The sequence below is a fragment of the Lepidochelys kempii genome, chromosome 2 (genome assembly GCF_965140265.1).
Source record: "Lepidochelys kempii isolate rLepKem1 chromosome 2, rLepKem1.hap2, whole genome shotgun sequence".
Lineage (NCBI taxonomy): Eukaryota > Metazoa > Chordata > Testudines > Cheloniidae > Lepidochelys > Lepidochelys kempii.
In genome coordinates this window covers 86,104,998-86,121,206 of record NC_133257.1, presented here as the reverse complement: position 1 = coordinate 86,121,206, position 16,209 = coordinate 86,104,998, and the positions used below count along the sequence as shown (strand labels likewise).

Here is a 16,209-nt window from a genome sequence, read left to right as displayed (position 1 = left end):
CTTAGTTAAGAATCAATCACAAAATCCTACAACCTACAGTAGGAAAAATACACAAAGCAAAGCTTATTTAAAAAAAAGGGGGGGCTAACTTGTAACCTTGACTGCACAATCATAAAGAGGTGTGTGAAGGGACATTTATAATTTCCTTAAACTATTACACAGGCTACCCTGATCTTGAGTCTAGGCATGCAAGCATAAGAGGTGCTGTGTACACACTTACCCACTTACCTTTGTAGAGGGCTGGGGAAGGGAGAGGAATGGAGTTGGCCTGCCCCTACTCATGAGTATGTCAGAGGAGCTGAGCCAGCAAGACTCAGTAGTTTTCTGCTGCTATTAGGCCAGCAGCAAATTACTGTCTCCCAGAAGTAAGAGGGAACAGGAAATGAATTGTGGCCTGCTTCTGGACTATGTTCTTGGGCTACAATCTTAAGCAATCAACAGGGGGAAACTGTAACATATGTACTCATAGCCAACAAGTACAGTGGTAATGGGACTATGGTGATGAGAAATATATGTGCTGTATTAATAAAATTCTTATCCATATCTGATTCAATAACAGATGCTTAATCAGATGGTACAGTTTAGAGCCTCACATCTTATGTAAAATACACAATTAGATTTCAAGTACCTATGGAAAGGCTGCCAAATCTGCCTGTATAAATCTAGCCAAATCTGTCTTGGTAACTCCAAACAATCTTGCATGTTTTCAACAGGAACTGGAAAAAGTGACAGAAGTAAGAAGGTGTTTTCACTCTACTAGTAGAGTGTGATAGTGTGCAGGAGCGATTGTGCATTGACTGATCCTTCCTGAACCAAGGGGCTGGCCTCACCTCAGGTTTCCTCCCCTCCCCTTTACACAGGTGCTCAGGAGAAGGAATATAATAGGGCTATGCTGATTTGCACCAGCTGGAGATTTGTTTAGAGAGTGGAAAGTGTTAGTGGAAGGCAGGATTCCACACCTCAGGGTCACAGAACTGAGCTGAACCTCATCTGGGGAATTTGTGGTCACTCTTTTTCTTTTGGGTAACTTGTTCTGATTTCTTGTTATAAATATGATCCCTTGAAGAAAAAGCCTTGCTGACTGCACCTACATTGTGTTTGTGCTGAGTCATTCCACCAGGTTATAGGGAGAATGCAGGCAAAAGGTTAGTTTTTCTAACTCTTTCAGAGGAGTGAGTATTTCAGAAGGTGTGTAGGTGTGACAAACTGAAATGAGTAACTCTAGGGAATGAAGAGAAAATAAGTTTTCATGTTTCAAGTAATACTCTTACAAATTTGTCACTGCGAAAGCTCTTCTTGGTTACAAAGATATGTACAATCATTGTTTATTTGAATAACCACTAAGAAGGAAATGGTTGTTTATATTGTGCAAATGAGAGCACCTCTCTCCAGGTAAGGATGTTGATTACAATGTGATTTTGAGCACAAAAACATGCCCCTGTGTTGTTTGTAAATTGGAGAAATATGTACATATGCTTAGATGCATGATCAAAGCTTTAAATTCTGCACTACTTAAAATGTCTCATATTTACCAGGTTAGGTATGTACATACTAAGGGCCAAATTCTGTCTTTGGATGCAGCTGCTATTGAATTCAGTAGGAGTCCGTTGTGTGTGTGTGTGTGTGGGCAACAGCTGGAGCTGAAAGGCTATTAGAATGCTATCAGACTAGAATGCATTGTGATAATGCAGATACCTTGAATGTACAAGCAGTACCAAAAAAAAAAAAATCTTATTGCTAGACATTTTCAATTATTTAAACTTACTGCTCCTGGACAGTACCCTATCTGAAAACAGAACATGGTGGTTCTAATTTCTGCTGTTTTCCTTTTTAAATTACCGTTGTGCGCTCAGAGTATATAAGCATTTATACCCAAAGCATCCTGCTGGAAATTAAGAAAGATTTGTTTCCTACTTTTTGCTCCAAGCATCCAAAGTAAGTAAATAAGGCATTTGTTGTAAGGCTAGGACTCTCTGTTTAGTTTCATCTTAGAGCAAAAACTTGTGGTCCTGAAAATAAGGGATTTTCATGGGAGCATTAACAAAACCTTAAGTGTAGTGGTATGAAGGTCAATAATATTCCCTCTGGCCATAAAAATGAAATCTCTTTGGGGGAAGGGGGATTACATAATATGCTCCTAGTTCAGAAATGACATGTTTAACAGTTCCACCTGTGGTGATGCTTTAGGGCAACCTCTAAGCCTTAATGCTGAACTCTAATTAGTGTGGACAGGATCACAGTGCTGGCTTTTTGAGGGAACACAAGATAACATGCAGACAACATAAATTACCAGTGAAGTAACATGACTGGTTTTGACACTGTGATCAGTTCATTTATAAAAATACATCTGTTCACTATTCGATTTTGTAATAATTTGGCAATAGCTACCAAAACATTTTGCACCCTGGTGCTGTTGGGAACCAGACTTCCAGATAAGTATAGAAGTAGCTATGTAGCTGGAGGGTTTATGGTAATTCTGTAAGCAGTAAAGTGTCTCTGCAAGGGAGAGATAAACAGCTAGTAATCCTCATAATTCCCCACTGATAGCCTATCCATCTCTGCTATAAATTAGAAAGCCTAGAGATTAGGAAAGCTAGGCTGGGTGTAGCTCACAGCATTAATCACAGATTTAGGACAGCAGTGTACTGAAATACTATGTCCATGGAGCTGGTATTTTACTCCAGGTTAAATTAGTACATAATGTAGTTTGGCATAAATATAGAGGGAGACTGATTTTTTTTTGTTTAACTTTTACGGAGATAGTTTTGCAAAAGACGCTATTATCTCATAAATTCTTTAAAACTAAAAGATCAACTACAGTATTATAGATAACAGTACATTAAGTTTGTTATGAAAACGTGCTGTTCTGAAATTCTTTCATTCCTCTAAATTATTAAGAATTTTTCTTCTATTTTTGTTTACATTTGTTTTATATGCACTTAGGGTGAAATTGACTTCAGAGCTAGTGAGTGTTTTTGTTTGCATGGGGTGGACAAAGTGGGTGAGGTAATATCTTTTATTGGACCAACTTCTGTTGGTGAGAAAGACATGTTACTTTGTGCTTTCAAAATCTATATTTGTTTATGCAAATTGGGCTATTAGACATGCAGTCAGTTGATTTTTCATGTGCAAATTTCCATTTCAGCATGCAAGATTTACATGGGCTCTTCAATGCCTAGAAGCAAATGTTTGAAACAAATGTTCTTCTGTTAGTGCAGAAGTTACTTTAAAATGGTAGCAATCATTTCATAAATAACATCGCCGACTCACTTTATTCAGCTCCATAATGAGGAAATAGTGAATCATTCCTGACAGCGGAATAAAGAAATAATTTACTCAGCAGAAAAGTCTGATATCCATATGTTTGGATGATGATAATTCAAAGGCAACCAGGTTAGATGACCAACTTGTGACAAACAGAATGAATATACTTTAAAAGACCATTTCATTTTCTAAAGTTGGTTAACTTTTTTATTTTGCTTTGTTACATATCACATTCGTACCATGATGTTTTATATTCCAAACCCAATATAAAATGTTTTAATACATATAGTTCTAAAATTGGATATCTTATAGTATGTCGGAGTCTAGAATTTTATATCAGATTCTTCTGTCAAACATTCAAATCTCTTAAAATCTGGAATTTATGTTCAGGGGTTATTTAAAGCTTTTACAGTAGCAGTAAGCTGGAAACTATATTTTTCTATGCACTTTATTTAAATCTTTGAAAGTGTATGCTTGACTGCAGCCTGAACATTTTAGATAGTATCAAATTCAATGAACTATTGCTTAAATGGTGAACATGGATATATGCACCAAAAACCTCATTTAATGGGTTTTTATGTACTGTAAGTACGTGTGAGGTCTAAGAAACAGTGAAGATGTTATCTATGGCTGCATCGCTTGTTTTTGTTTTCAAGCTGCCTCTATACATTTTCCAAGTTTAGAAAGAGTTGGCTGTGGTGATGGTGCTAACTGTGCCTGAAAGGACAGGCAGACAGTTAACTGTCAGACAAACTTTTTAACAATTACAGTATTTTATGAAAGTCTCAATCCAACGTACATGGGTGGGTGGGCGGGCGGGCGGGGGGGGTGTTTACTGTCGTGAATCAGTGGGGGTGGGAGATTATATATATATATATATAAAAGTGTGTGTGTTTGTTGTTTTCCCCTTGCAAGCCTCCCGTTCCTTTTGTACCTCCACTCCCACCATTCCCCAACAGCATGCATGCCCCATCCTTGCACCTAATGATGTCTCCCTCCAATTTTGCTCCAGAATATGTTGTCAATCTACCTGCTTGTTACAAGTGCCAGTCTGAGGAACTAGTTGTCAGTGATCCACAGGTGGCTCTCTAGGGAAATATCTCAGCACCTGAGATGACATCAGCTGATCTCCCCTCTCACTGCCCTCTCCCAACAAAATGGAGCATGGAGGGAATAAAAGGAAGGTAGGAGCTGAAGATTTCTCAAGAAAAAAAGCTGTAAGCTCTGCATTCTTGTAAACCGTGGCAAAGAGTCCCATGGCACCTTATAGACTAACAGACATATTGGAGCATAAGCTTTTGTGGGTGAATACCCACTGCGTCATCATACATCTGACGAAGTGGGTATTCACCCACGAAAGCTTATGCTCCAATATGTCTGTTAGTCTATAAGGTGCCAAAGGACTCTTAATCTGGATCTGAAAAGCGGCAAACACGGCTACACCTCTGATACTAGTAAACCTTGTGCATTCTGTGCAGTATGGCATATGTGATGAAATTTGCCTGCTTTTCCTGGTGTCCTTAGTTTCATGTTAGGGAAAATTGTCTCTCTTTAATGACCAGATGCTTCTTGATTAGTATGAGGATAGTGCTTTCAGGTAAGAAAATACCTAGTGAGCTCCTTGTGTGCTTTGAGATCAGGGAGAGGAATCTTGGATTAGCATAAATCTATCCCTAAATATTGGAGTAACTATTGGGCAAACACTGTGTTTCTAAAACTTAGCTATGAAATCCCTCCCACACCAATTTCCTCAACATTAGATCAGAGTTTGATAAAGAGCATAATCAGGTACAGGCCTAGAGCCCCCATGATGTATACCTGTTACAAGAATATGAAACTGATAATAAATCACTTGAAAGCACATCTAGAAAAACCCCCACTCTTGTCTTTTACCACCTAGAATCCTATGTCTGACACTGAGGTTGCATAGCTAGATGGTGGCTAGATTCTCCAGTGCAGTGCCGCTGCACAGTGACATAAAATATAAGTAGCCTTGAGAGACGTTGGGAACCATGTCACAGGAAAAGTGGCTAGATAAATATACATCTGAAATAAAGTATAATTGATTAAATGACTGAAAAGTATTTTGAAATATGTTGGCCATACATATGTAAAATTATTTCCAATTGTCATAGAGTAGTTACAGTTGCTAAAAAGAGGGATACATGGATGGATAGATTTACTCCTAACGGAATGACTATGCTGATCAGATTTTGCAATTTGAGTATGCTAATGATATGTTAATGGCTGTGATACGATGCTGAGCATGCTCAGTAGGAACATAAAACTGAAAGTATATGGAGTCAAGAGCTCATCACTCAGTAGAAGTATTGTGAATTCACTTCTGACTAACCTGCTTGTTGAGGACTTGCTAACAGTTTGGTATATCTGATGATGTTTCCCTTATGGAGAAACTGTTAGATTAAAAATCGTGGGCCAAAGTCTGCTATTAATCTATTTATTTTTTCAATGACATCTTAAGTTACTAAACTAGAAAGAATTTTAAAAATCTAAAACTTTTCACAGTAATACTTTTTTTTTTTTACGTTTTGCACTTTGTTCACCTTGGATGATGATGATTTCTATGAAAATAGAGCCATGTTCACATTCATGTTATAATAGCCTACCAGGAAATTACAATGTTTGGATTACAAACAAAGCCCCTGTTCTTGTTGAACAAGCACAGATTTTTTTCCAAAAGTGATTTGGCCTGAATATTAATGGCTTACTATTAGACCCCTAAAATTAATATTGTCCTAATGAAGGGCAGGGCTAACTTTCATCAAGTTAGCTTTTTTTTTCTTCTTCTTTGTTTTTTCTTAACAGTTTGCCATGTTGGAATTATACTATGGTAATGGATTCCTGAATTAAAGTTATTAACAGATGCCAGAGAATTGAACTTGCCCGATTGAGCAAGATAATGCAGCAGATAAAAGCTATAACAGATTTTTTTTATTGTTTGTATAGTATACGTTTTGTCATCTTATACATTGCCATATATGACATGATATATACATAGATGAACACCATTTGTTAGAGAAAAGCAACATGACTTTTGTAAAATGAAATTATGCCTCACCAATTTATTAGAATTCTTTGAGGGGTTAACAAAGATGTGGACAAGTGTGATCCAGTGGATATAGTGCTCTTGGACTTTCAGAAGACCTTGGACAAGGTCCATCACCGTAGGCTTATGATGGGTTGGACCCCTTAGGAAGCCACCTGATGTGCTGAGATACCACTGAGTCTACCTGTTCTGCCAGCATGGGCCCCCTTTAACCTGTTTTGCTGAGCCAAGCTCTTAAAACCTCTTCTAACCCCCACACACAGGCAGGGCCACACTCAGCTGCAGATCAGCTCTGGGAAGACTCCTCTTAAGGGACTTGCTCCAGCACTCCAGATGTCCACCTCCCTTGGAGTACAGACCCAAAGATATATTATGAAATTCGCCCCCTCCCTCAGTGTGGAGAGAGATGTTCACACTTCTCCTCTCCCCCCCTCCCCCCCGCAGTTAGAAATGACAGAAACTGGGTTTAAGACCACCTGACTCTGTAGCATCCATAAGTCAGGGCTTATCTATACTGGAACTTTACAGCACTGCAACTTTCTTGCACAGGGTGTGAGCGAGAGAGTTGAACCCCCCTGAATGCTGCAACTTTCAGCGCTGTAAAGTGCCAGCGTAGACAGGGCACCAGGGTGGGGAGCCACTCCCCACGAGGAGGTGGGTTTTTTTAGAGCGCTGCTATACTGTGACTACACAAGCCACATTGACATTGCCAGTGAAGACTAGCCCTAAGTGGCAATATGGAGCGTTCACAGGAAGGCCAGGCTTTTCACAGTCCGTTGTCCTCGCTGATGGGCCATCCGTCCTGTCTGGCTTTTCCACTGTTGTAGCTGAAGGGTTAGCAGTGGGCATCACCCAAAGTAGCATAGTTGAAATACAGATACATAGGGCTTGGCTACCCTTGTGAGTTACAGCACAATAAAAGAGCCCCAGGCACACTGGCAAGGCACATAAAGTGCTCTGACTCCATGGCTAGAGTGCTCCTGGTACTCCACCTCGGCGAGAAGATTAACGCTTGTTGCGCCTTGGCTGAAATGCCCGGATATCAGTGTGAACGAGATGTTGCATTACTGCACTCTGATCAGCCTCCAGAAACGTCCCATAATCCCCTTAAGTCAAGTGGCCACTCTTCTCATTGTTTTGAACTCGCTGTAGGAATGCCGATATGCCCTTTGAAAGCTCCGTTTCTGACAACCGGCATGCTTATCTGCTCTGAGACAAAGCAACCATTAGTGTGGAATGGTGTGTGTATGTGAGAGAGAGCGGGAGGCTGGGGGAAAAGGGGCGGTCTGCTGCTGTCTCAGCTTACAAGACAGCATGCTGACATGCGCTCAGCCCCTCAAAAACCCACTCTCTCTCCCCCCACATACACACAACACACTCCCTGTCACACTCCACCCCACCTCCCCCATTTGAAAAGCACGTTGCAGTCACTTGAATGCTGGGATAACTGCCCACAATGCACCGCTCCCAATGCTGCTGCAAGTGCCGCAAATGTGGCCATGCCAGTGTGCTTGAAGCTGTCAATGTGGACAGACTGCAGCGCTTTCCCTACTGTGCTCTCTGAAGGCTGGTTTAACTCAAAGCGCTCTACATCTGCAAGTGTAGCCATGCCCATAGTCCATATTCCTAACTTCAGATACAGAAATGATACAGGCATACAAATTGGATAATCACATTCAACAAATCATAACCTTTCCAATGATATCTCACATAAGCCATCTTGCATAAAGTATATCTGTTATGTCATATTCATATGATAAGCATATTTTCATAAAGAATATGGAATGACATGTCACAAGGCTCTTAAGCAAAGTAAATTGTCATGGGATGAGAGGGAAGGTCCTCTCCTTAGATCACTAACTGCTTAAAAGATAGGAAACAAAGTGTAGGGGGAAAATGGTCAGTTTTCACAATGGAGAGGTGTAAATAGTGGTGTTCCACAGGGATCTGTATTGGGACCAGTCCTATTCAACATATTCATAAATGATCTGGAGAAATTGATCAACTGTGAAGTGGCAAAATTTGCAGATGATACAAAATTACTTAAGATAGTTAAGTCCAAAGCAGACTGCAAAGAGATACAAAGGGATCTCACAGAACTGGGTGACCAGGCAACAAAATGGCAGATAAAATGTTCAGTGTTGATAAATGCAAAGTAATGCATGTAGGAAAACATCCCAACTAAAGATACAAAATGATGGGATCTGAATTAACTGTTATCACTCAACAAAGAGATTTTTGAGTCACTGTGGATAATTCTTTGAAAACGTCTGCTCAATGTGCAGTGGCAGTCAAAAAAGCTAACGGAACGTTAGGAATCATTAGGAAAGGGATAGATATAAGACAGAAAATATAATGCCACTATATGAATCTATGATATGGCCACACCTGGAATACAGAGAAGGGTAACAAGTGTGATTAGTGGTATGGAACATCTTCCCTAGGAGGATAGATTAAAAAAAGACCAGGACTGTTCAGCTTAGAAAAGAGATGGCTATGGGGGGATATGACAGAGGTCTATAAAATCTTGACTGATGTGGAGAAAATGAGTACAGAAGTGTTATTTACTCCTTCACATAACACAAGAACCGGGGTTATCCGATTAAATTAATAGGCAACAAGTTTAAAACAAATAAAAGGAAGCACTTCTTCCACACAACACACAATCAGTCTCTGGAACTCATTGCCAGGGGATGTTATGAAGGCCAAAACTATAATGGGGTTCAAAAAAGAATTAGATAAGTTTATGGAGAATAGGTCCATCAGGACAGTCAGGGATGCAACACCATGCTCTGGGTGTCCCTAGCCTCTGAGTCCCAGAAGCTGGGAGTGGATGACAGGGGATGGATGATTCAGTGATTGCCTGTTCTGTTCATTGCCTCTGAAGCATCTGGCACTGGCTGCTGTCGGAAGACAGGATACCGGGCTAGTTGGACCATTGATCTGAACCAGTATGACTGTTCTCATGACATATTTCAATGATTGAAGCATGTGTTGCTTACTGCCACTTGAAAAGGGTGCTCTCTGCTTCTGTAGTTCCACCCTCGGGGGAGAAGGAGAAAATACTGTAAGACCAAAGAGTCTAGAGATGGCTGCCAGACAGGCAGATCTCCGGGCATGTTGCTTTTTTTCAAGCCTGAGTCCTTTTTCTGACCTTCAAAGACTTTGTGTGAGCTTCTGCATGAATGAGGTTGGATCTGGTGTTCATTTATATGTATATGGAGGTGGGTGTGATTTGCATTTGTCTTCTGGGGCTATTGCCATTATGAGATCACCTGTTTATCTCACTATCCTGGTCATCTCAGACTTTTCATTATTATTTATGCAATGTAGCTTAGACATGTTAAGAAGACATGCTGGTAATGACAATCAAGCCTTGGCTGCCCTTGAAGTGTTACATTATGTCATTGCAAAGAAAGAGAAGAAACTCTCCCTTTCTTCCCATAATTCTAATGTTTTGGCTATATTCTTTTTCCTTTAGGGCTGAGAAAGTCACACAGTTATGTCTTATTTTTCAGACATTTAAATTTCTCACAAATGCAGCAGCTGTAAGTGATAGGTGATAAACTTTAATGGGTATGAGAAAAAGGGAAATAGATAGAATGTGGCTTCAAATGAACAAATAGACGTATCTATCAGGAGAAAAGAGTGTCTTGAATATATGCATGTATTTCAGTGATGTTCTGGCTACGTGGTCATTGTAGTCTACATTTAAAGAGGATTTTATTTTTTAGACTTCTTAAGTAGGTAAATAGCTGCAATTGATATCTTGGAGAACTTTCTCATGGCAGAATCCTACCCAGGTTTGTATGTATGTGGTTCCCACTGAAATAAAAAAGAGTTGCACACAGAATTTGGCCCTTACGTTGTTGGCCTTGATTTAGTCAGTGTCATAGCAAATAATACTGGGACTTCAGGCATGCAAATGTGAATGCTTAATGTTGGAGACAAACATTGTTCAGTTGGTTGGGCCTAAAATCTGAGCTATAAGTTTTTCTCCTTATAACTGTTTTCAGGAGGAAAAGAACACAAATCCTGAGTCTAGCAGCCCTGCAATAACAAGATAGGGCGAGCTTGTGCTGGAATAAAAGAAGATAAAAGACATATTTAGGGATAAATCATGGCTCTTCAGTCACAGTCCTCTAACAGAGGGGTACAGAGATGGGGGTCCTATGGGTGAATCAAGTACCGTGCTTCTGGAAGTGCAGACCAGTGACACCACTGCTGTACTTGCTACATCCTCTCAGAATGTGTCCTCCCACATATGCCATTCCAGTTCTGCTGGCTGATGTGAAAGATGGGAAGAGAGGACAGAATCCTGCCCTTTCTTCTTTGGGGAATCTAAGGTCACTTTTGGCACTTGACTCATAAATTCTTTACTCTCCTGGGGCACAAGGACCATGATTGTGCTTGGCTTGTTACACAGGAGTTCAAGAAATTGAGACAGATTCTGGTACTTCTTCCTGTGCGTCCACATATGGGTAGTTAATTAGTGAATTAAGTTTTTTTATTATTATTATTATTATTTATTAATTGTGAAAAATAAAGTGATCCTGTGTTAATGATTTTCACCTCCAGATCTGGGAAAAGGTACAGTAGCTGATTACTATTCCTGGTCCCAGTCTCTTGATCAGCAGGCTGGCAAGTGCTGGCAGTGCTATAAAATAAACCCATTAGAACCTTTGCATAAATAAGTGCCTTACATAACTGAACAATGATATCTTCCGCCAATAATGGAGAAATCTTGAGGACCTGAAAAAGAGGAAGTCCCTCCCAATTTCTCTGTATCAGAAGGGTGTGGCTGTGACATTATTGTTGGGTTCTGAAGTTGGGAATGTAGAGTGAGAAAAATGGAAACCTATAAATGGAACCTAAAAATGAAGCCTTGAGAAAATAATTCTGAATACAGTCATTTTAGCTGCGTAGTCTGATTTTCCCATATAAAAGGCAGAAAACATTTTGTGAAAAATGTCAGGAAATGTTTTCATGGGAAAACGTCTTGTCAGAAAATAATGCTACAAAATATTATGTTTTACTGGTGCTGAATACCTTTGAGAGATTTGGATGGTAAATCTAGCACTGGAGGGTGTTTTAACAATAATACTGAATATTGCTCTAGTTTTATTGGTTTTTGATTTTTACAACATTTTATATTTTACTGCGGGGAGACAGACCTTTCTTCTTAGTAGACCAGTTCTGAGCACTTTCCTTTAAAAATCTATTTATTTTCCTAGTGATTGCACTCAAAATTCCCAGTCTTCTCTCTCCCGTCACTATCCTAGAATATCAGGTTGGAATGGACCACAGGAGGTCATCTAGTCCAACCCCCTGCTCAAAGCAGGACCAATCCTCAATTTTTGGCCCAGATCCCTAGATGGCCCCCTCAAGGATTGAACTCACAACCCTGGGTTTAGCAGGCCAGTGCTCAAACCATTGAGCTATCCCTCCCCAGTTACTCTGTTTTAGTGACCTTTCCTCCAGGGAGGGTGGATGGCTGTGCATCACTTCAGAGCCTGCCAGTGAAATTCCTTCAGTCATCCATAAGTGACTGCTGGAGAGTGATGAAACACCCACACTCCACTCAGAGTGTGAATGTGTTGCCGCTATAGTATTCTGAGACCATGCCAATCTGAGGATGAGAAACTGAAGTAGGAAGCCATATTAGATCTCCCACTCTGCAATGTGATGTTGGAGATATTTTATTATCTTTTTAGTATTAAGGTAAGACTTAATTATTTTTACAAAATGTATTGACCATATATTTATTAGCACATTATGAAGCATCATCATAAATAATTAATGTTAAGCTACACAGTGGGCAGACTGGAAAAAATAGGTGACGGTATTCACCAGAGTAACTGTAAGTCAAGTTCTGCCCACTCGTGGTGCCTCAGTAAAATGCTATTCATAAGATAGTGAAGATCTTCAGAAAATAATCTCTCACTTTTTGGTAAGCTTGGATCAGTATAAGAAACTTTCTCACTACTTTCTTCACCCCCTGTGTTAGGGGCCAGACACAGTCATGGTCCTTGTGCTCAGGAAGTGTAAGGGAACTTATGAGATAAGTGCTCAAAGTGACATTAGTGAGCAAACATTTCTCCCTGTTATAGCCTTCCGAGTCACCAGCCCCTTGAAATGAACAGGAGCAGCTTGCACCATTCTGAGAGTTGTTGTTTCAGGCTCTCTGCAAATGCAGGCAGATATGAAAGCGATATAAACTGATTGGTTTTTGAAGGTTCTGTTCACAATCATATGAACTAGAGACTTATTTTAGAGACACAGAACTTATTTTGTGTTTGATAAAAGTTAGAAAATTACCACTTTGCTGAACTGCTGAGAGTAAGTGCAATCCATCTGCTTTAAACTATCACTGAAAAACCCAAATAAACAGAGTACATTTTGTGAGGCTTTATGCTTGCTTTTAGTTGTCTATTCTCTAAGCATCCATTCCTGCAAAATATATGCCTCCGCGTGCTGAACATACACAACTCTCATTAACTTCCTTGGGAATTGAGGATCCTCACACACCTCATGACTTAATCCCATATACGTTACATTTGCAATGAGTCTCCCAACTGAGAGAGGTTCTCCATAACTATAGATTTTGAGACAACCTTTCCCTAATTATGCTGTAAGAACAAATAGATTATTTATTGCCAAAGGTCATCGAGTCACTTGCTTAAATTGATTTTGCACTGAGGACCCTCCTTTCTGCAAAAGCTATTGCACTAGACTGGTTCTCTACTATTAAATAATCATATATATTCAGCCATGAAAATATAGTGAGTTAATTGTAGCAGCTTGTTTCTTTGGGAAGTGTTTTGGGGCCTAATCCTGCTCCCATTGAAGGATATCATTGATATTAGAGGGAACATTGTTTAAACCATCTGAGAGAAAAACCACAAGTGCCTTGGGGGAAAAAAAGGTAGGAATACCAAATCTGCTTAACATAAATTAATTTTTTTGAAAAGATATAAACATCTATAACTGTTACTATTGCAATATTAACTGCGTACAAACTGAAACTGAAAAGGTTTAATTTATATTTATTTTCGTGTGAAAAATACGGCAAATAGTATCGCTATTAAAGAAATGCAAATGAATTCCAAATCTTCTGAATATGTATGCCTCCTATGAATTACTCAGCCTTCTGTAAGTGAAAGAATTGTGTCATCAGTTTGGCCAGATGACAAGGCATATGGCAGACTCTTTTATGATGCCTTTGATCTGTAATAGCTGTATGTGTAGCTGTACCATTTACTGAGTGAGGATAGAACAGTAGTGCAGCACACGCTGCTAAATGGAGCAAACTGCTTTTATCGAGGACAAAAAAAACCCCAAAGAGCAACACTTCAGAAAGAGGAAGGAAAAAGAAAAGCAATGCAATCACCCAAGGGAACTGCTATAGAAGCAGTAATCTCAAGCATCCAGGCATGTTGCCAAGAGCTCCAGTACGTTGGGTTAATCAAAACTTCCAAGTTTCCTGCCAATCTGTGGTGCTGCTTTTTGGACAGCTCTGTGCGTCAGAGGGAAAAAGAGCCTCAAATGGTAGTATATGTGCATGGGGTTAATGTATATTTTAATTGTCTGTTAATTTGCATTCTTACCCTGCAGATTTTTCTTTTTTGTTCCTCTAAAGAGATTTCCCCAGTATTAGATTTTTTAACAGAAGTCATGTATTTTTTTTACAGATACAGGATAAATTCAAATACTCTCAGACAATAAATGCACTTTCTTTATTAATTATAGTTAATAATATCCTAATGGTAACATACTATACATTTGATGCTTCCTAGAAATAGAAAAAGAAATAGTGCTGGGAAATTTAAATATGTGCATATATATATGACACATACACTTTAATTTTGATAAAAAGAAAAGGACTACTTTGTGGCACCTTAGAGACTAACAAATTTATTTGAGCATAAGCTTTCGTGAGCTACAGCTCACTTCATCGGATGCATGCAGTGGAAAATACATGGGATTCATATTTGTATGTATTATATATTATTACTTCAGATATCTATATAGATAATTTTACTGGGTATTTTCATTTTAGTTATTTAACTATTTTTAAGTAAATAAAAATAAATGTTATAAATTTCCTGTTTATTTAGGTAGTTGTTTTTATTAAATACTATTGGACCTCGGTGATGTTACTTTTTTAAATTGACTTTGATGAGCCTTGTGTCTAGAAAATCTACTATAGGAACAGTCTTACATTTGTAGAGGGACAAATTATGATTTTAGACCATTAGTCAGGCATGAGATGCATTTTTCCCTCTACCCCATGAGCAGAAAGGAGCAGGAATCAGATGGATGCAAAAGGAAAAAATGTTCTATAGTTTGATTTTTCTCCCCACCTGTCCTATGGTTACCACCAGAACTGCCCCGGGGGAACAGGCTGTACAAGGTGGGGAGGCAGTCTAGGGGTATGTCTACACTATGAAATGAGGTCGATTTTATAGAAGTTGATTTTTAGAAATCGATTTGTATACGGTCGATTGTGTATGTCCTCACTTAGCGCATTAAGTCGGCGGAGTGCGTCCTCACTACCGTGGCTAGCATTGACTCACAGAGCAGTGCACTGTAGAAAGCTATCCCACAGTTCCCGCAGTCTCCACTGCCCATTGGAATTCTGGGTTAAGCTCCCAATGCCTGATGGGGCAAAAACATTGTTGTGGGGGGTTTTGGGTACATATCGTCAGTCTCCCCTCCCTCCCTTCATGAAAGCAACTGCAGACAGTCATTTCATGCCTTTTTTCCTGGCTTACCCGTGCAGACACCATAGCAGGGCAAGCATGGAGCCCGCTCAGCTCACTGCTGCTGTTGTGAGCATTGTAAACACCTCGCACATTATACTGCAGTATGTGCAGAACCTGGCTAAGAGACGGGAGGACGATTGCGAGGAGGACGTGAATACAGACGTTCCTGAAAGCATGGGATGTGGCAATTGGGACATCATCGCGGCAGTGGGGCTGGTTGATTACAGTGGAATGCCAATTTTGGGCTCGGCAAACAAGCACAGACTGGTGGGACTGCATAGTCTTGCAGGTATGGGATGATTCCCAGTGGCTGCAAAAGTTTTGCATGTGTAAGGCCACTTTCCTGGAGCTCTGTGATTTCATAAAATATCAGGGTTGGAAGGGACCTCAGGAGGTCATCTAGTCCAACGCCCTGCTCAAAGCAGGACCAATCCCCAACTAAATCATCCCAGCCAGGCCTTTGTCAAGCCTCAAAGGAAGGAGATTCCACCACCTCAAGGAATCAATTCTGAAGCACTTAGAGGAGAGGAAAGTGATCAGGAACAGTCAGCATGGATTCACCAAGGGCAAGTCATGCCTGACTAATCTAATTGCCTTCTAGGACGAGATAAATGGCTCTGTGGATGAGGGGAAAGCAGTGGATGTGTTATTCCTTAACTTTAGCAAAGCTTTTGACACGGTCTCCCACAGTATTCTTACCAGCAAGTTAAAGAAGTATGGGCAAGTATCGTCAGTCTTCCCTCCCTCCCTCCCTTCATGAAAGCAACTGCAGACAGTCATTTCATGCCTTTTTTCCTGGCTTACCCGTGCAGACACCATAGCAGGGCAAGCATGGAGCCTGCTCAGCTCACTGAGGTAACGTATTCCAGTGCTTCACCACCCTCCTAGTGAAAAAGGTTTTCCTAATATCCAGCCTAAACCTCCCCCACTGCAACTTGAGACCATTACTCCTTGTTCTGTCATCTGCTACCACTGAGAACAGTCTAGAGTCATCCTCTTTGGAACCCCCCTTCAGGTAGTTGAAAGCAGCTATCAAATCCCCGCTCAGTCTTCTCTTCTGCACACTAAACAATCCCAGTTCCCTCAGCTTCTTCTCATAAGGCATGTGCTCCA

The 16,209-nt window shown here is 40.1% G+C and overlaps 1 protein-coding gene across 9 annotated transcripts in view; it reads left to right on the top strand.

The window, feature by feature from the left end:
- Positions 1-16,209, top strand: part of DLGAP1 (DLG associated protein 1) — a 639,595-nt gene that overhangs the window by 158,225 nt on the left and 465,161 nt on the right. The window contains exon 1 of one of the 9 annotated variants that reach the window (XM_073331540.1): positions 13,606-13,879. The exons of the other annotated variants lie outside the window; for them this stretch is intronic. The gene's annotated coding sequence lies outside the window, so the exon portion shown is untranslated. Of the gene's footprint in view, positions 1-13,605; positions 13,880-16,209 lie in introns of those variants that run through there. 9 annotated transcript variants of the gene reach the window in all.